Source organism: Xenopus laevis, chromosome 6S, assembly GCF_017654675.1.
Source record: "Xenopus laevis strain J_2021 chromosome 6S, Xenopus_laevis_v10.1, whole genome shotgun sequence".
In the NCBI taxonomy this organism is placed as follows: domain Eukaryota; kingdom Metazoa; phylum Chordata; class Amphibia; order Anura; family Pipidae; genus Xenopus; species Xenopus laevis.
Genome location: NC_054382.1, coordinates 39388312 through 39408923, shown reverse-complemented (window position 1 = coordinate 39408923; position 20612 = coordinate 39388312). Strand labels below are relative to the sequence as shown.

Here is a 20612-nt window from a genome sequence, read left to right as displayed (position 1 = left end):
GTTACATAGAACTTAAGAAAATAATGTATTAAGAGACTTTAGAGTGTAGCATTCACATGACAAAGAAGGGAAGATTAGTGATTAAACCTGCGTGGAAGCTTGCTGGCTGCTGTTCAAGTGCTTGTTCACTTGGCTTTTACAATGGAAAAATAAAGCATGTCTGATGAGGAATGGATTTTATAGTTCTGAGCTTGGGGAAAGAGGAGCAGAGCATTTTAAAGGGGAGATTGTTTTATGACTTTTCTGAGTCAGCGAGATAGATGTTGCGTGGTAAGACTTGTCCAGAGTGGCCATGGGGGCTCAGGGCAAATTAACGTGCTTGGGATACCAATGTTTTTAATACAGATGTGCCTCTTTTATTAAAATACAATTATTTACTTATCCACTGCATAAAGCAGCAGACATGAGAGCCCAATAAAGTGCAGTCTCCCCTGAAGATCATTCTGATGATGGGATCTTTTAATGGGTGGAAATAAATACCATCACCACTGATACTGGAGCAGAGTCAGCCCTAGTTCTATATACTATATTTACTAATGTTCAGCACACTCTGTTAAAACTACTTAGGTGTGTGCAAAGCCACATTTTCTTGCTAGGCAGGTTCTGGGGACCTGTCAGAAACTGTTTCATTCATGTGGTAGAAATCATCAGCTCTTTATAGGCATCAGTGCCATGAGCTATTAACTCTTAATGCTTTCTCTGTTCCGACTCAACATAATATCATCAGAGCCTTCATTAAAGGTAGAACCTACAGCATATCAGGCTGTGAACACATGACACATAAAAAAGGAGGGAAATGGTTGAGTTTGGATGCAGTACATGGCTTCCCTCTTTACCCCCAAAATGAATATTTAAGCAACAGATAGCTTATATCATATTAAGTGGCATATTAAAGAATCTTATCAAACTGGAATATATATTTAAGTAAATATTGTCTTTTTACATCTCTTGCCTTGAACCACCATTTTGTGATGGTCAGTGTGCTTCCTCAGAGATCACCTGACCAGAAATACTGCAGCTCTAACTGTAACAGGAAGAAGTGTGGAAGCAAAAGACAGAACTCTGTATGTTAATTGGCTCATGTGACCTAACATGTGTGGTTTGTTTGTGTGCACTGTGAATCCTACGATCCCAGAGGGCGGCCCTTATTTTTTAAAATGGAAGTTTTCAATTTAGGATTACCCAATGGCACATTCTACTAAAAAAGTATATTATTATGAAAATGGTTTATTTAAGCAGGGTTTTACATATAAGTTGTTTTATGCAGTATCTTTTTATAGAGACCTTAATTGTTTGGGGGAATAAAAGTAAGAGTTCTCAATATTGAGCAAACTGTTAGATGTCTCCTATGATGTTAAATGTTTGAAGGTTCATGCCGGTTATAAGATATGGCGCTCATTTATTTTTATTTTAATATAAAGGGATTACATGCTGTTTGCTTGTTACATGCATGTTTTGAATATTTGAACTTATGAATATGCTTAGGAGCTGCCATAGTACACTGGCTGGGACCTTCTCCACAGATTTTAAAGACTATACTCAAGTTCTATCGCACAGATGTGTCTGAAGCAAAAATGTCAGCTCAGTGCCATCTGTATTCATCCAAATAGTATGTATTCTGTGTGTACCATAAGCTGAGCACTTGTTTTCAAGAGCTACTATATGAAATCTGCGGATAAAAAGATTGTTGCAGGAAATACTTCATGGCAGCAAACTGACAACAATTGAGCTGTGCCAAACTATAATAACAAGTACTTGTTATTTCAGATTTGTCCTTTCATATTGAATTAGTTGAAGCCATTAGGGTGGGTGCATGAACGCCTTCATTTGGCTAAAATGTGATGGTCACTGAAGCTGTTTGTCTTTCTCACTCTTTGTTTAAAAATAAAGTTTCTGACCTCATTATTTGTTTAACAGCTGTAAGTAGTGACCTATTCACATTTTGCTGAAGTACATATCCAGCTTTTGTCTTGCGCATGACAATGCCGTGTTTGTAAATTGTGCCGTGTATCCTTTGAGATTCTTGGACGCGGCTAGTGGCACTTGTCCAATCCTGTGCAAAGTTCGAAGCGAGCGCTTGAGGCAAGTGCCAAATAAAATATCAAGCGTCTGATGAACAGGCTAGTTTATATTTTCATGGAATAACTATGTTGTTGTGATCAGGTACAGAAATGCTGCCTGAAATCTGAACGTATTTTAGAAACATCTGCTCACTTTCTCTACTGTTATACCAGATAACCATTGCAGTACTTTTACTATCTCACATTTATGTATTTGGACATTCTGATTCATTTGTGATTGTTATACGTTACTGAAATATTGCAAAAGATGGATATCAGATCTGTTGTAGGCTAGCTTCTTGTTTGGTTAAATAGTTAAATCGGGTTGAAAAAAGACAAAGTCCATCAAGTTCAACCCTGCCCTTATACACCCAGTTCTATGTGTGCCCAGCCCACTATTAAGCTGACCATAGATGCAAAGATCCGATCGTACGACTCATCGTACGATTGGACTTTCCCATCTCCCGACCCGCCACTAACCATTCAGATCAAAGTCTTACCAGTCAGATTAGTTAAAGAACAGATCAGCAATGTTCTGCCCCTGACAGCAATCGTACGATATCTATGTCCAACCAAAGCTAGTGACAGTCTCCCACTGAAAATCGTACGATCGGCAATACACACAGAGATATTATCGGCAGGCGTCAGAAATTTTCTAACCTGTCCGATCGACCAAACGACCGATCTCCGCCGGACGAAAAATGTCGGGACTCTCCACACACGGTCCGAATATCGTACGAATCCTCGATTCGTACGATCAGATCTTTGCGTCTATGGCCAGCTTTAGTTGGGGTTTAGATTGTAGAGTGATGATGAGGCAGACTGTTGTTACATTTACGGACTTTCACCTTGATATAAATGTGGTTGCACATGCTTTTAAAGCATGGTATAAAACGGCCTGTTTTTGGTGTCCCTTTCAGGCAAGTAACCCACAAATTGTTATAAGTTCGTAATGGGGCAACTGCCTTCTATGCCACACCTTACTAACCTCAATGTATCACCGACCTGTAGTGTGGGGAGATCCTCCACTAAAGACACACGCAGCAGAGAGTTGTAGTCATTGGTTATGGCTTTCATCAGAACAGCATACCATTCACAGGGCTGTACCACTCGGCTTTCTTCCTGTGACTCTTCCTGTGGCTGCACACTACCAGGGAGGACTTGCTTTCACAGGTAACCCTCTTGGGTCCTGGCCGACTCCTTTCGGCTAAGCCTCTCCATTTAAAACCTGATTGGCGGGTTTCCCGCTGGGCACACTATGCCCACTACCTCCTCATGGGGGCCACAGCTGCCCATGCTAGTCACCTAACTTCCTTCTGCTATGTAGAGCATACTGGTTTCCACTAGCTCTCTCACTGACTAGGATCAGTAGCCCTTCCAAGAGATAACTCTACTGCTATAGCGTCTGCTGCTCCTCATTCTTCCAATTACGCCTCTCCAAAATGCCTGCCTACAACCTTCCCTTTTATAACCTCCTTTCCTCCACCCACTGGGGATTTCTCCCAACAATAGTGATCCTTTCGCTCCCCCTAGTGACACACCTGAACATATCCGTATTAACCATAAATTATACAGTTGCATTAAACAATTAGAGGCACATTTATCAAGGGTTGAATTTCAAATTCATGTGCTCGGACGAATAGAATCTACCCGAAAACTAAAAACAAATTCAAATTAGAAAAACTTGAAAATTTGATTCAAATTCAGTTTGAATTAGAAAAACTCGAATTCGAATCGAGTTAGAAAAACTTGATTCGAGTTTTTTATATCTAATTTAATGTCAGTAAGGCTACAAACATCACCAAAATGACCCCTGGCTCTCTCCCATTATTATTTTAACAAAATGCACAAAATTGGCAGAAATGCATAAAATGCTTCCTTCCTATCAGAGCTGCTAAAAATCCAAATCTGAAAATACTCCAGCTAAAACCTGTTGAAATCATGTAGAAGTCCATGGCATATGGTCCCTTTAACAAATGGAACATGTTTTTTACTTTCAGGGTTCCCACTAGTTTTAGGCTGTTTGTGCTGGTTTTATTCAATAACCTGATAAATTCGAGTTATCGCGGCAAAAAAAAAAGTAAATCGATTTGAATTTTCTCCCACCAATTTTTTAGCAGAAAAATTATTGGTAAATTAAGGGGATTAGGGTTTGGGAGTTCGCTCTAATTTTTTTTTAATATAGTGAGAAAAAGTCGAAATTTAGTAAATAGTCCTCTAAGCTTTTGGTAAAAGGGTTTTTGATTAGAAAATATGTTCTATAGAAAAAAACAGGCTACAAGTTTGTACTAGACAGTTGCTAATCCTTAGATCTTTCTATTTTTCCAACTAAATTGTTTCAGCCTTAAATGCTTCATTCCCTTGTCATTTTAATGGTTGAACATGTTAAATTGTAAAATACTGCACTTCATTTTAATAAAAACTGAAAAATCTGCAAAGATTTTACATTTTAATAAAAGTACATCTAGCTCACTCTACATGCTCTTCCCTGTCAGGTTATGAGCTAGGTGGTTCCTGCACCTATTTTATTTCTCTAGAGAGCTGGATAACATTACCTAGACCCTTTATGAACTTATGCCCCTTCCACAAATATAAGCCAGTCTTTAGGGAATGCACATATAAGTTAAGCTTCCCAGTTTAACATATTTATTAGAAGCTGGGGTATAGGGCTAATAATTATGAGTGTTATGTTATCCTGTAAAATGGTAACTTGAGTGCAAGAACCCCCCTGCACATAAATAGTGATGTCAGTCAGTGATGTAATAACCCTGTATGGCCAAAATTCATCATTACTGTCAGTGTTAAAATTCAAACAAGCAAAGTTTTCTTGCTGAACAACTGAACAAGAAATAATGTTAGAGAAATATATGGAAACCTTATTTTGTATCTGTAATGCAAGTTTGTATATCAATTTGTGTGTCTGATTCTCTTCCTGATAAATCTTGAGTTGAGAGTCACGCACCCTAATGGGAAAAAGCCAGATCCTCTAAAAAAATGCAATCATTACTTCATCAGTGCAAGAAGAGTTCACACTAAGGGCCTCCCAGTCGAATTGGGAGTATATTCGAAATTTAAAAAATTTACATGAATTAGAAATTCGACCTTTGATAAATGGGCCTCCCAATGAAGAGTAATATTAAGATAAATCTACAGTCTTCAGTATAAATCTGCAAACCTTCTAGAATATAATGTGTATTTTTTTGGAAGTGTTTGGGTGTATTGGTTTAGTGTTGGGGCAGAACTGAGGCATAATCAGGGATTGGGCCCCCTTTTTCTTACACGTTTAGCTGGTTAGGACTGTTGATAGCATTTAATTTTGTGATGATTACTCCGTTTTCTGTCCTGATATGAACCTATTCCATGAAATCTGGAGCCCTTAAAGTACATGCTCTATTTCAGTTTACTATGTACATCACCATAGAAACCAACCAGATTATTTGGTTAATTTTCTGTAATATTTGCTGTATCTCCTAGGGCAGTGCTATACTTAGCACAAGATGCATTAAGAATCATGTACCATAATATACAAGGTATAACTGGAATAAATCATCATGCATAAAACTCACTTAAGCAACTGAAGCAAACTCCTGTATAATAAATAAATAAATAAATAAATAAAACCCGACATTTACTAATATTCTTCTTTTTTTTCATGAGCTTTATTATGCCAAGAAAAACTCTAATAAAGAAACTTGTCAGATAAAAGCTGTCAGGATCCAATAGAAGTCATTGTGAGCTGTGCTTGGAACATTATATCGGACCATTTTTTATAATTTTGGACTTTTAGAGGTTTTATGATTTTTTTCACTGGTAATTTTCAGAAAACCTCACATGTTAGAGGTATTAGAGGTATATTTTAGTGCATCGTGAAATTTGTTTTACTTTTTCTATTTGGATTTTTTAATAACATTCATGGCAATCGTGATTTTAGAGTAATAGGATTCAAAAACCACTAAAATTCCACCTTTGATAAATGGTCATCCCAGTTTCTTACTTTTCCCATAAAGCCAAATGATTCCAATAAACAAGCAATTTAAAAACTGGATAGAGATGATTTTCATTCAGTGCTGTATTTTAATACACTTCCCCCATATGTAATATAAGACACTAAGGGCCACATTTACTTAGCTCGAGTTAAGGAATAGAGATGATTTTCATTCAGTGCTGTATTTTAATACACTTCCCCCATATGTAATATAAGACACTAAGGGCCACATTTACTTAGCTCGAGTTAAGGAATAGAATAAAAAATACTTCGAATTTCAAAGTTTTTTTTTGGCTACTTCGAATTGGCTACTTTGACCTTCGACTATGACTTTGAATCGAACGATACGAACTAAAAATCGTTCGACTATTCGACCATTCGATAGTCGAAGTACTGTCTCTTTAAAAAAAACTTCGACCACCTACTTCGCCACCTAAAACCTACCGAGCATCAATGTTAGCCAATGGGGAAGGTCCCCATAGGCTTTCCTAGCTTTTTTTGATCGAAGGAAAATCGTTTGATTGATGTTTATACTTTATTGCATGTGATTTGCTGGCCTTGTGTTCCTTTTTTTAAAATGAAGGCATTCTAGGGATGAATAATGTATGTGCAGGTATTAACCATTGAAATAGTGCTCTGATGTTTCTCTGTTGTGTACTGTTAAAAGAATACTTTTGCTAACATTGTATTAACATCATCCTTGCATTTCCAGCTACAGGTTTCCCTCAAGCACCAAGAACGAAAACCAGAAAGAATTTGCAGAGAATTTTTCAAATGAGGTAAAAGTAAAAAAAATCATATTGGTATAATGCATATTTTGTTTTATTAAAGGGGAACTATCGAGAAAATGAAAATTTAATATAAGCTTCATCACACTGAAATAAGAAACTAAATACAATCAAATAAAAATTCTGTATCATTTCTGAAATAATCACGTTTATCATCACTATTCCTCTCTCAGCATCTGTTTCTCTTCATTCTCTCTTCATGCAGGAGTTGAGTGTCATATAATCATTGATAGTATATATGGGGGGCTACTTTTGCCTAGAAGATGTCTCTCTACATGCAGGATTTGTGCAAAATGCAGTTAATTTTGTTTGTACTGGAATCAGTTATTTTAGTGAGCTCTAATACATCTGCTAGGAAAGGGAGCCCCCTATAAGATATATTGGATCTAACTGTCAATGAATATCTGACACCCAACTGCTGTATGAAGAGTAACAGATGCTAAGAGGGATAGTGAAGATAAACTTGATTATTTCAGAAACTATGCAGAATATTTAATTGACCGTATTTAGAACGTTTCTTATTTCAGTATGATGAAGCTTATTTTAAATTGAAATTTTCGCGATGGTTCCTCTTTAATAAACTGTAAATGTCAATGCATCTGAGGGAATAGTAAAGTCAATTTATCTTTTTTGGCAAAGACTGTTAAGGTAAATATGGCTTACTGTTCTCTTTATGTTGTGCTATTCAGGAAGTATATTGGTTGGCCTAAAAAAAAGAGGAAGTGCATTCATTTAATATTAATGTACAAACGGAAGATATAAAATTCTAATATTTCCTAATAGTTTCCTGAAATTGTCATGTGATTCTTTTATATTTATTGAAAAGAGTGCTTATCTTCTGAGGTATCTACTCCGATTCAATTTTTAATGTCATCCTTAATATACACCATGGTTGTCAATGATGTAAGGGCTGAAATATATATCAATAGCTGTACAGCTCTTATCAAGTGAGGCTAAGGTTGCTTGGAGCTAAGGGCTTTATGGGTTATAAGCAGCTCCACAGAAAGGTGTGGGCTGCATCTATCTCTACTCACGCTAGGATTGACATAAAATTTGAGTTAGTAAAGGTATGAGATCCGTTATCCGGAAACCAGTTATCCAGAAAGCTCCGAATACAGAAAGGCTATCTGCCATAGATTCCAAAAAAATATAATTTTTTAAAAATCATTTCCTTTTTCGCTGTATTAATAAAACAGTACCTTGAACGTGATCCAAACTAAGATATAATTAATCCTTATTGGAAGCAGAACCAGCCTATTGGGTTTACCTAATGTTTACATGATTCTCTTATAGACCTAAGGTATAAAGATCCAAATTACCTGTTATCCGTAAAGCCCCTGGTCCCGAGCATTCTGGATAATAGGTCCCATACCTGTATTAACTTTTAGCAAAAATGTGGTTCACATAGAAAAGTAGTAAGAGCCCAGGGTTCTTTTATTAGCCTCCACAATGTATGAAAACTTGGCTTACTTAAAAATGACATTTCAAACTCAGGAAGGATGACAGAAGATGATTCCGTGTTACACAGATGATTCCACAAAGGCAGTTTAGCTTTCTTTAAACTGTTAGATTCATCTGCTTTCTAATGACTCTAAGCCCAAGAATTTCCATATTGCAAATCTATAAATTGAATGTATTTAAAAAAATAAATCCAGTTTAAGATAGTACATTGTATTGTGACTTTCTTAAGTCATCTCCTTTGTTATTCTGCACAGGAAAAAAATTAGATAGACAAAAGACTAGTTTATTCTTTGCCATTACTGTACAACCTAGGCCTTTCTATCATTACGGTATATTTGAAAAGTTGCCAGGGCCAACTCTGCTTCTGAGCTCCTCAGTCTCCATTTATTTATTGCTTTTCAATAAAGCTTGGACATATTTATGGTTTGCTAAATCACGATTGTTATTTTTGTATTAAGCAACTTAACAGAATTCACATATGTGTAGCATACTTGTGTCTATTTAATAGTCTTTAGAAGATAGACATTCCACATTTTATATTCAGTTTGGGGATTTTATTTAGTACAAGTTAAATGCAAGATGGAACATACGTTTCCTTTTGTTAAGTTTTTTTTTTTCAAAAACATATCCATATGCTAGAATCATGAGTTTGTGGTAGAATCATAGCATGCTTCAAATGAAATGGGAATGGGATGCTGAGTGTGTGCCAGTAAAGTGAAAGTCAGACCCAATACATGCTGCAGTTACAGTACATAGACTGTACAATGCTAAAAGAAGCTTTAATTATGCGGGTCATTCTAACCAGGAGGAGAGAGGCCACAAATAGAGGTGAGTGCTAATGGTGTAAAAGAAGAACGAAAATGTTATAAAGTAAGGAAAGAAAGGGAGAAGTTTAGATTAATAGTTGATTGCTGAATAGTAGAGGAAAGGGTTATAATGATTGCAAAAATAATAAGTTTAATAAAAAATATTATTTGTGCAATCAAAAACTGTTGTGATGGCCAACCAAAGGAGTCTGGTAATTTGATTTGTTAATGGAAAAGGTACAGTTATTCATTTATTTAATTGCTTGCCTTTGTACTGTATGATTTTTTTTTAATTTTTTTTATGTTTATTGAATAGAGATTTACATGTCTTTTGAGGGATATAGTAACTGTTAAATTAGTCATTTGGCATGCTTATTAAACCATTTTAAAACTTGTAAAATAGATTTTTTTCAAGCTACTTGCAAACTAGTGTGTTGCCATACATATCCAGATTTGGTTGGGTAATTTGGCCAATTCCAGCCATACTATCCAACCTGTGGATGGTTGGCCAGTGTATGGCCACCTTAAGCCATGTATGCATTGCACAGGTATAGAATCTGTTATCCAGAAATCTATTATCCAGAAAGCTCCAAATTAAAGGATGGGCATCTCCCATAGATTCCATTTTAAGATAATAATTCAATTCCAGCCATACTACCCAACCTGTGGAGGGTTGGCCAGTGTATGGCCACCTTAAGCCATGTATGCATTGTACAGGTATAGAATCTGTTATCCAGAAATCTGTTATCCAGAATGCTCTGAATTACAGAATGGCCATCTCCCATAGATTCCATTTTGTGATAATAATTCAAAATTGTAAAATGTGTTTCCTTTTTTTCTGTAATAACAAAACAGTATCTTGTACTTGATCCCAACCATTATGTAATTAATTCCTATTGGTGGGGAAATAATCCTATTGGGTTTATTTAATGTTTAAATGATGTTTAGCAGAGATAAGGTATAAAGATTCAAATTATAGAAAGCCCCCCTTAACTGAAAAACCCCAGGCCCTGAGCATTCAGAATAACAGGTCCCATATCTTTATAGGAAAGACTAGTCTGATTATGGGCACACTGATTATACAGTAATCATGTATATGGTTTTACTCCTCCCAATTCAGAACCAATGGTCCATAAAGACAGATCTATATTATTAGGTGTCTTGCAACTTCTGCAACTCAGTTTCTCTGTATGTGAAGGTTCTGAATTCTCCAGGTCATGGTGTATTGATAGTAAAAAGTCAAATCAACTGACTTGTTGAATTTGTTTATCTTAAATACATTTTGATAGTCAGTTAAATAACCTGGAATTTTGCTCCAATCATCATCTATTTTGCATGACCAACATGGGATCAGAGACCTCACTGATGGGCGAATTTATTTGCCAGGCACGAATTTGCGGCAAATTTCCGTGAATCTCCCCTGAAAATTCACCGGAGTCAAAAAAATTTTGACACGTGTCCGAAAAGTCGATCACGTCAAAATTGACGCACGTCAACACTATTCTGACACCCATTGACTTTAACACCAGCATCAAAATTTACGTGAGCGACTTTTCAGACGTGTGTCCAAGATTGGACACAATTTTTTCTCTGTTTCGCAAATTTTGCATTAAATTCGCCAATTTTACGGCAAAACGGGAGAAATTCGCCCATCCCTACTCACTGCGGTAAAGTGTAGTTGCTAAAACCATTAATACCTTAAGTCCCTGAGGTCTCTGACCCCATGCAGGTTATTCTAAAAAAAGGTCTCCCTGCTGTTAGTTGCACAAAATAGCCGGCACCAGCATTTACTCCTTGCACTTGCACGTTCACATAGTTCTACATATGTCATTTTTGCTGTGGAAAATACTCCCAACAACCTCAGCCACATAAGGCACAGGCAGAATTGTGGGGACATGATGCATTGGGGGTTACAAATATAGCAATTGGCCCGTTTTCATTTTTTTGTTAAATTCACTGCAGAAAAGTATGCACACTTTTGATATTACTGGCTTGTAAAGTTAAGGCAGCATTATATATCATAAGCAATTAACAAAGGGCATTTCCAGAATTAATGTACAGTAACAGTATGGGGCACATTTACTTAGCTCGAGTGAATGAATAGAAGGGAAAATACTTTGAATTTCGAACGTTTTTTTGGCTATTTCGACCATCAAATTGGCTACTTCGACCTTCGACTACGACTTCGACCAGGCCCGGACTGGCAATCTGTGGGTTCTGGCAAATGCCAGAGGGGCTGCTATAAAGTCCAATTGAAAGTCAGTATTTAGTGGGCTGGTGGGGGCTGTTTGGGCCTCTGTGTGGGCTGATTGGGCCTCTGTGTACCTGAAATGCCAGGGCCTATTTTAATTCTCAGTCCCGACCTGACTTCGACTTCGAATGATTCGAACTAAAAATCGTATGGGAAGGTCCCCATAGGCTTTCCTGCCAATTTGGGATCAAAGGAAAATCGAACGATTTTTCTTACGATCGATCGAACAAATGAAATAGGGTAAATCCTTCAACTTCGATATTCGAAGTCGAAGGATTTTACTTCGATCGTCGAATATCGAGGGTTAACCCTCGATATTCGACCCTAAGTAAATGTGCCCCTATATGTAGAAAAAACTGAGGGGCAAATTTGCTTATGGTCGAATATCGAGGGTTAATTAACCCTCGATATTCAACTTTCGAAGTTAAATCCTTCGACTTTGAATATCGAAGTCGAAGGATTTACAGCAATTCGTTCGATCGAACGATCGAACGTTCGAACGAAAAATCGCTTGATCGAACTATTAAATCCTTCGTATTGTTCGATTCGAAGGATTTTAATCCATCGATCGAACGATTTTTCTTCACCAAAAAAAGATAGCAAAGCCTATGGGGACCTTCCCCATAGGCTAACATTGACTTCGGTAGGTTTTAGGTGGCGAACTAGGGGGTCAAAGTTTTTTTTTAAAGAGACAGCACTTCGACTATCGAATGGTCGAATAGTCGAACGATTTTTAGTTCGAATCGTTCGATTCGAAGTCGGAGTTGTAGTCGAAGGTCGAAGTAGCCCATTCGATGGTCGAAGTAGCCAAAAAAACTATCGAAATTTTACGTTTTTTTTATTCTATTCCTTCACTCAAGCTAAGTAAATGGGCCCCTGAGTGTTCAGTGACACAGTCTCCATGGCGTACAATAATAAGAATAATTATATATAACATTTAAATGGCAGTAAAGTGTTTTGTTGCCCTAAAACTTCCTGTATCAGGGAACAAGAAAACTGTGATCTTTTGATACTTTTTGAGTGTATACAATCGTAGGTGTAATTAAATGGCTGAATAACAAGAAAAGGTTGAGTCAGGTGAAGATCTTGTGTGGCCTGCAGCCCCTACACATATTTTTCACAAGTGGTTTTCTGGGGAATTTTTTACACCAGCTTGCAAACTTTCACAGCTTACAGTAATGTATCTGAGATGGCATGATTTCATTTTGGATGTTTATACATCTTGAAGTGGACCATGCAGAGAGTCTCTGTGGAAGGACTGCTTAGTTATTGTGTGGGAGGTTCAGCACATTACTTTGCATGTGTCAAGTGAGTGTTGGAACAAGCAGCCATATGTCTATGAAAAATATAGCTCAGTATATTTCCATGAAATTTAGTATCGGGTGCTCCTGTATGAACATCTTTACAACCCCTTATTTGATCGACCAGAAGAGGCGGCTTGTGGATTGTGAACAAGATAAAATGAGTTAACTTCAGTTTTCGATTTTTTTAGTTAAATCAAGAGATGTGCTCATTTTTTACAATCATGTACTACTTTTTATAAAGAAAGATACTATTTGTGATGCGAAAATTGGTGAACACACAGTTTGTTGAGTGGTATTTTTAGTACTAGTGCTTTGGATATGGCAACCAGAGCATGTGTCCAAGCCATTTGTCTCTAGGGAGCCACACATTATTGGATCGACATGATTTCTTTCCCAAAACAGGCAGCGCAGGTGTAGGACAGGTGACAAAGGGCTAATGTCAACTCCCCTTTAAGATGCATGATGACATTTAAATAAAATGAGCAGGGATGATGCTCCTCCTCTTCCCAACAATAGCCCATTCTTTTTCAGCTTTTTGTTACCTTAGGAGGTAAGTTTTCTCGTTATTTTTTTTAATATTCCTGTGACTAGGCATGCCTGGTTGCTGTCAGATACTTAGTCAGGCCCCCATGTCCACCTCATTCACTTCTCCATTAGCTAGGCATGCTGCTGGCTCATATCTATATGTTCCAGTACTAGGCACTGTTTTATTATTGCAGAAAAAAATATATATTAGTAATTAGAATTACTTGCTTAAAATGGGCTCTATGGGAGATGGCCTTTTGTTAATCAGAGTGTTCTGGATAATGGGTTTCTATAAAAGGCAGAGAAATTCTATACCCACACCCAACCCTAACCTGCCCCCTTCTCAACCTATATATATGAAATTTTGTAAAAATTCTTGGCTTTTGCAGCTAATTATATATTTATATATTATCACATATTTGCTGGTTGTTCACATGCCTACGTGGACATAATGAAATCCCCAGAATATTCAGTTTATTACCATATTTTACAAGGCATTTAATGTGTATTACCCAGTGAGTTACCTTTACAATTTATGATGTAGTGAAAAAAAGGGTTTATTGTCTGAATTGAGCTGGGATGTTACTATGAAATAAAATATTCAGGAAGGTTATGGTTTCCTTCATATTTTTTTTCCTTTTGAACAAATACAAAGTATGTCCTGGGTATTTCTGAATGTTTGTCTGAATGTCTGAAAATTAGTTTTAGCTGCATTTCTAGCTAAATAATTCTGCTTTTCACATTGTACATTTTATTTTCAGCTAGATGCCATGTAGTCCCCATTGCCAGCATTAATTACAGCCCTTTTCAATATTTTTGCAGTATCAGTCCTTGGGACCCTATAGCCTGGGAAGGCACAACTTTTTCAAATTATTCTAAATTCAAATTAAATCGAAATAAATGTTCCGGAATTTGGAAGAACGTATGCTTCCTCATATAGCACTTTTTTCCTTCTGCTCTTAAGGTACCCAGATTATCACTCAGAGGAAAACTAAACCCTCCCACTAAAAAGTCTGGACTACTGCAAGCCAAGATACAAATAATAATAACATACTTATTGTGCTTTTTTCTTTTGGTCTCTTCATACATTACTGATTGATGACTTGTTTCTTATTGCACTTAAAGGAGAACTAAACCCCCAATAATAAAAAACCCTACCCACTACCCTACATAGCCCCCCTCCTTGCTCCCCCCCTGCATAGTTGATTACCCCTGAAAGTGCCCCTAATACATTACTCACGTATAGATGCAGCAGAGCGCATGGGTGCTATTTTCTGTCTCTTTTGTTTTATTTGGGTCTTATTCCTTCCCTTTGCAATTTCCGCCACTTTTGGCGCATGCGCATGTTGCTGTGAATCAGAAGACTGCTCCAACTGCGCCAATCCGGAAGAGCCAGAAAATGGCACTTATGAGCTCCGCTGTGCTTACTCTACACCTATACATTAGTAATGAATTAGGGGCACTTTCAGGGGTAATCACCTATGCTGGGGAGAAGCTCGGAGGGGGGGCTATGTAGGGTAGTGGGTAGGGGTTTTTATTATTGGGAGGGTTTATTTCTCCTTTAACTACAATAAAAAACAAGTCATCAATCAGTAATGTATGAAGAGACCACGGGAAAAAAAGCACTAGAAGAATGGTATGATTATTTTTATCTTGGCCTGCAGTAGTAGACTTGTAGACCACAGTAAACCCACACTGCCTCAGAATCTCCCCATGTTAGGTTGCTGCCTGTTATTTTCTACTGGAAGTACAAGCACTTTGACTGCCTAAAGAGATGTTTAGCTCAGTTTTTTGGCCATTGCTGCACTGAAAATATTTACTTTAAAAATAATATTATGTGAACTGGGGATGGCAAGGACAAGGAATGGTTAATTCACTGGGGTGTGCCAAGATGTTAGGCACCGCATAGTGAATTACATTGCTAATGTTTGTCAGTGCTTTTTTTGGGCAGGAAAAATTAACTGGCATGTGTGTAATGGGCTTGTACTCTAATGCTATGTTTAACAGCTTATACAGGGTTAACTTTCACTACTGAGACTTTCACCAGAGACCAGCAGCTGCAACAGGGTTAAATTTGTGTAATCATACATGTAACACTTGTGGTTGAAATAGACCTAGTGCTGTTGATCAATCTTAAAGCGTTACTTTTTCGTTTGCCATTTTGAAAGCCATCCCCTTCATTTGCTTCGTTGGCATCTCCACTATTACTCCATAAATAATTCTGATGCTACAGCCAGTACTATATTTCTCTCATTTGCCTTCACTCCCAGGGGCCTCCTCCACATTCCTCCACCATACCAGATTTCTCTCATTGGTAAATTTAAATGAAATATAAAGGAAATATTTTATTCTCATAATTTTGAACCTGCTAATTACCACCCAAATCTAATGAAGTAGCTACTAATTCTGCAAAAGTTGGGGTCTGGGACCTGTCCTAATACAACCTCTAACAAAGTGCAGTAAGTATATGATGTTATGGAGGTGATGTGATTTGACACTTTTTAATTTGTTAAAGATTACACAAAATAGCACAGTGTACATTGGCATTGTTAGTTCTGATTATTTTTCTTTTAAAGAGCCAGTAAAGCCCTTAATACAGTTATGCAAAATGTTGACTTAATCTGCACATTCAGCCATGAATTCTAGAAAGCATGATACTTATCTGAAGTAACTGCTTTCACTTTGTAGAGCTACGGTCATAATTATGTATTGTCTTGATATAAGGAATTTGAAAGTAAATGGGAATTTGTTTTTGAAAGAGATTAAATATGGCTCCAAGCATCATATCACAATTAAGCAACACAAAAAAAGAACATAGGTATGTCACTTCTAAAGAAACATTTTAACATATTGTAATATCAGAGATAATACCTGTGCCGTGAGCAACTTTTAGAAGACAGCTGAAGTTTAGGGAGATTATTGCATGGCCGAGAGATTGGTGTAGGGAGGAGGGCTTTGGGTTTCTGGAGAACTGGCCTGATTTTTCAATCGCTTACAGGCTCTTTGCCAGAGATGGGCTGCACCCCAATGATGATGGGGCAGCTGCTTTGGGTGAGAAGATGGCTAGAGGGTGGGGGGATAGGTGCAGTAAGGGATTCCAGGTTAGATGGTTAGATGAGGTAGAGGGCATAGTAAGGTAAGATAAGGGAGGAGATTGGTTTGGGGTAACTGTTAAAATCAGGGAGGACCACATGCTGTAGTCTCATGCTGGTACCAGTTATTTTTATCCAGCCTCTAATTTTTATCTTCTCTCTTTCATCTGGTAAGTTATTGAAGGAAAACTGATGTAATTCCTATATTTAACAAGCGATTATGATCTCAGCCTGGCAAGTGTAAGCCAGTAAGTTTGACATCCATGGTGAGCAAATTATTTGAAGGCTTGTTAAGCAATCATTTTGTCCCGGAGAATGCCATTTTGAGCAAAAATCAGCATGGCTTTATGAAGGATAGGTCATTTCAGATGAATTTTAATAGCTTTTTATGATGAGGGAAGTAAGATACTAGACAGAGGGAGAGCAGTAGATGTGATCTATTTTGAATTTGTCAAAACGTTTGATACAGTGTTCCACATACGACTGCTACTAAGGATTGTTTTTACATGGATAAGAAACTGGCTACAGGATCAGGTACCAAGGGTGGCTGTTAATAGTACATTTTAGACTTGGAGTAAGGTTCTTAGTGGGAACCCTCAGGGCTCTGTATTGGGTCCACTTTTATTTCAACTGTTCATTAATGACTTAGGGGAGGGTGTTGTAAGTAATATACATTACTGTATCTGTATTTCCGGATGACATAAAACTATGCAGCCCAATTAAATCCATCCAGGATGTGGCATCCTTGCAGCAGGATCTTGACAAACTGGCAATCTGGTCAGCTAAGTGGCAGATGAGATTCAATGTGGATAATGTCATGGACCTGGGATGTAAAAATATCCAAGCCACTTATCCCATTAATGGGACTGCACTAGGCAAACACAAAACGGAAAGGAACCTTGGAGTCCTTGTAGAGAATAAACTTGGCTGTAGCAAGCAGCTTCAAGGGAAACAAGGGGCATAGATTTGTGGGAGGAGGAGTGCTGGGAAAGTCCCATCTAGAATATGCTAGGTAGAAAAGCAATCTTTTGTGTGTATATTGCTGGACATGTATATATTTATGTATATATATATAGATATATATATATATATATATAATTATTTTCCTTATTGTATTCGTTATTTTTTCTGTACAATGCTTAAAAATATTTCTTCAATCTATTCCTTATTTATAAACTCTTTTACAATATTGGCAGCCTGTGACCTGCATCTTCATACAGGGCAAATAGCCTTTTGTATTTCCATATTTAAAAACTCAGGTACTGTATGTACAAGTTGTAAATTTATATATGTTTTTGTCTGCCATGATTTTGCTGCTGTAAGGGAAGGAAGGGTTTTGGTCTTTGTTAGAGGACACAGCTTCACAATAGAATAGTTGTTTCCTATATTTCTAAAAAACTCTAAAAATTTGAGATGTATTAAGTGATAAAACCATGAAAGTCATGGTGCTATAGAAGTCAATGGGGGATATGCTGATCCTATTAGACCATTTTTAAACTAATCAAAATTAGTATTTTTTTGCTTCAAATTGTCCTGAAAAATCAAATTTTTTGAGTTTTTTTAATATAGTTCATCACTTTTTCCGTTCCTACTTTTTATGGAACTTTTAATAAATTCAGTGACAGTCCTGGTTATAGATTTTGTAAGTTTAGTCGTGCTTTTAAAAAGCCCTAAAACCACCGAAATCCGACCTTTTATAAATAAGCTTCCACATATATCATCAAGAATTAATTTGTTTTTACAGGAAATATTTTATGATTTTAGTTCTATGTAAGGACATTGATTGAAGTCATTCATCCATAGTCATTCTATTTGGAAAATTCTATGTATTATGTACACAGCTCTAGTATTTTTGTGTTAACTGTGGCTGGGGGTATTCTTAGATAGAAAGAATATGATAAATGTCTTATATCACCAGCTCCTTGTATAGCTAATAACCTTGCACAATATACCAAGGGGCCGATTCATGAAGCTCGAGTGAAGGATTCGAAGTAAAAAAACTTCGAATTTCGAAGTGTTTTTTGGGCTACTTCGACCATCGAATGGGCTACTTTGACCTTCGACTACGACTACGAATCGAACGATTCGAACTAAAAATCGTTCGACTATTCGACCATTCGATAGTCGAAGTACTGCCTCTTTAAAAAAAACTTCGACCCCCTACTTCGGCAGCTAAAAGCTACCGAAGTCAATGTTAGCCTATGGGGAAGGTCCCCATAGGCTTGCCTAAGTTTTTTTGATCGAAGGATATTCCTTCGATCGTTGTATTAAAATCCTTCGAATCGTTCGATTAGAAGGATTTAATCGTTCGATCGAAGGAATAATCCTTCGATCGTTCGATCGCAGCATTTGCGCTAAATCCTTCGACTTCGATATTCGAAGTCGAAGGATTTTAGTTCCTAGTTGAATATCGAGGGTTAATTAACCCTCGATATTCGACCCTTCATACATCTGCCCCTTAGAGTTTATTAATGGAGACAGATCATTTAAATAAAAGTGTAGGCATATTGGTGTAGAACATTTAAGTATGGATTTTAATGTGCAATAGTTGTGCATTCCTGCTCATATATGCTTTAGGGGTGTGATTGTATAGAGTTAATTTATTGTAATAGATGACTATCTTGTCTGAGGGCTTCCATTAATGTCAATTACACATGATTTATTTTAATAGCAGAGTGAAGCTTTGCTAAACATAGGAGCTTTTGTTAGTTTGGTTAAACATCAGAAAATCATTGTGATCCTCATTTTATTTTTTTTATCTTTCTTCCCGAACACTTCACAATCACTTACACTAACTGCCTGTAATTTACTGCAAAGTTTTGTACAGAACCAGTGAATACCCATTTGTCCAGAAAATGAACTCGTTTTTGGAAGGCTTTATATGCATTGTGTATACAAGTAAATAGTGTTTTTGATATATATGACAGTGTTATTGTAATATTAGTGAAAATGTTAATACTAATGGGCAGATTTACTAAGGTTTGAATGGTAAATTAGAATTAGGATTTTAAATTATTTTTTTTGAATGTGCGATCTATCACACTTCGACCCTGGAAACAGTTCTAATTCGACTATTCTCCACCTAAAACCAAATTCATGTAGAAGTCAATGGCAGAGGTCCCTTGAACTATTTGAAGATGTTAATAGTAGCGATGAGGTACATTTTTGGCAAGTTTCACTTTGAAAATGGTGCCCCATAGACTCTAATGGGAGAAAAAAATGTTGCGCATCAAAAAAAAATTGACGCGTAAAAGCGGAGGTAAACTCAATTTGAATTTGATTCAAGTTTTTGGGTCAGGACTATTCAATCACATTTTAGACATTCAGATTCATAAATAACATATTCAAGTTTTGAATACAATTGAATTTATTAGAGTTTGAAAAAAATTAAATTACTCTAAAATTCTACCTTTGATAAATAGCCCCCTAACTGTCATATTTGCTACACCACAGTCTGAGAGGCAGCTTTATCAAGGGTCGAATTTTGAAGTTGAAAATATTCGACCATCGAATTTAAATACATCGAATTCGAAGTTTTTTCAGCGAATTTGGCAATCGATCGATCGAATTAAAACTGTTCGCTCGAACGATTAAATCCTTCAAATTGAACGATTCTAAGGATTTCAGCAATCGATCGAAGGATTTAAATTCGATGTGTAAAGACTTGGAAAATGTTTGTAGAAGGTCCTCATAGGCTAACATAGCAATTCGGCAGGTTTAATTTGGCGAAGTATTGAAGTCAAAGTTTTTTAAAGAGACAGTACTTCGATTATCGAATGGTCGAATATTCAAACTATTTTTACTTCGAATCGAATGCAAAGTAAATTCAAAGTCTTAGTATCCTATTCAATGGTCGAAGTATCCAAAAAAAATACTTCGAATTTCGGATTTTTTCGGATACTTCGAAAATTCGAATTCGCTTCGAATTCACTTCAACCCTTGATAAATCTGCCCCTGAGTGTGCTCTACAAAACCACTGCATTATTGTGTGGGTGGTGATAGTTTAGACTTGAATTTTCTCATTGTTGAAAATCAAGGTTATGGATGTTTTTAGATGTTTGCCGAGTAAAAACTAGCTTAAAAGAGTTACAGGCCTAATAATATTTTCAGCAAAAATTTTTATTTTTGGGCCATGTCTATACAAAGATATTTTACCTTAACTATAGTACAAATATTTAAAATGAAAAATAATGAAAATGATGTAGAGACATTAGCATAACTATAGGAGGAACATAAGGTCCCAAGTTCATCCCAAGCCTACTGACTTTACCTACATGCCAACAAACAGCCCAGGGCTCGGGATTAATTTACATAAACATGGGTTAACTACCAAAAGCACA

At 36.7% G+C, this 20612-nt stretch overlaps 1 protein-coding gene across 2 annotated transcripts in view; it reads left to right on the top strand.

Moving 5' to 3' along the window:
* The window catches only part of thrb.S (thyroid hormone receptor, beta S homeolog), a 220983-nt gene that overhangs the window by 124994 nt on the left and 75377 nt on the right, over positions 1-20612 (top strand). For both annotated transcript variants that reach the window (XM_041567090.1, XM_018268611.2), the window contains exon 3: positions 6758-6824. The gene's annotated coding sequence lies outside the window, so the exon portion shown is untranslated. The remainder of the gene's footprint in view (positions 1-6757; positions 6825-20612) is intronic.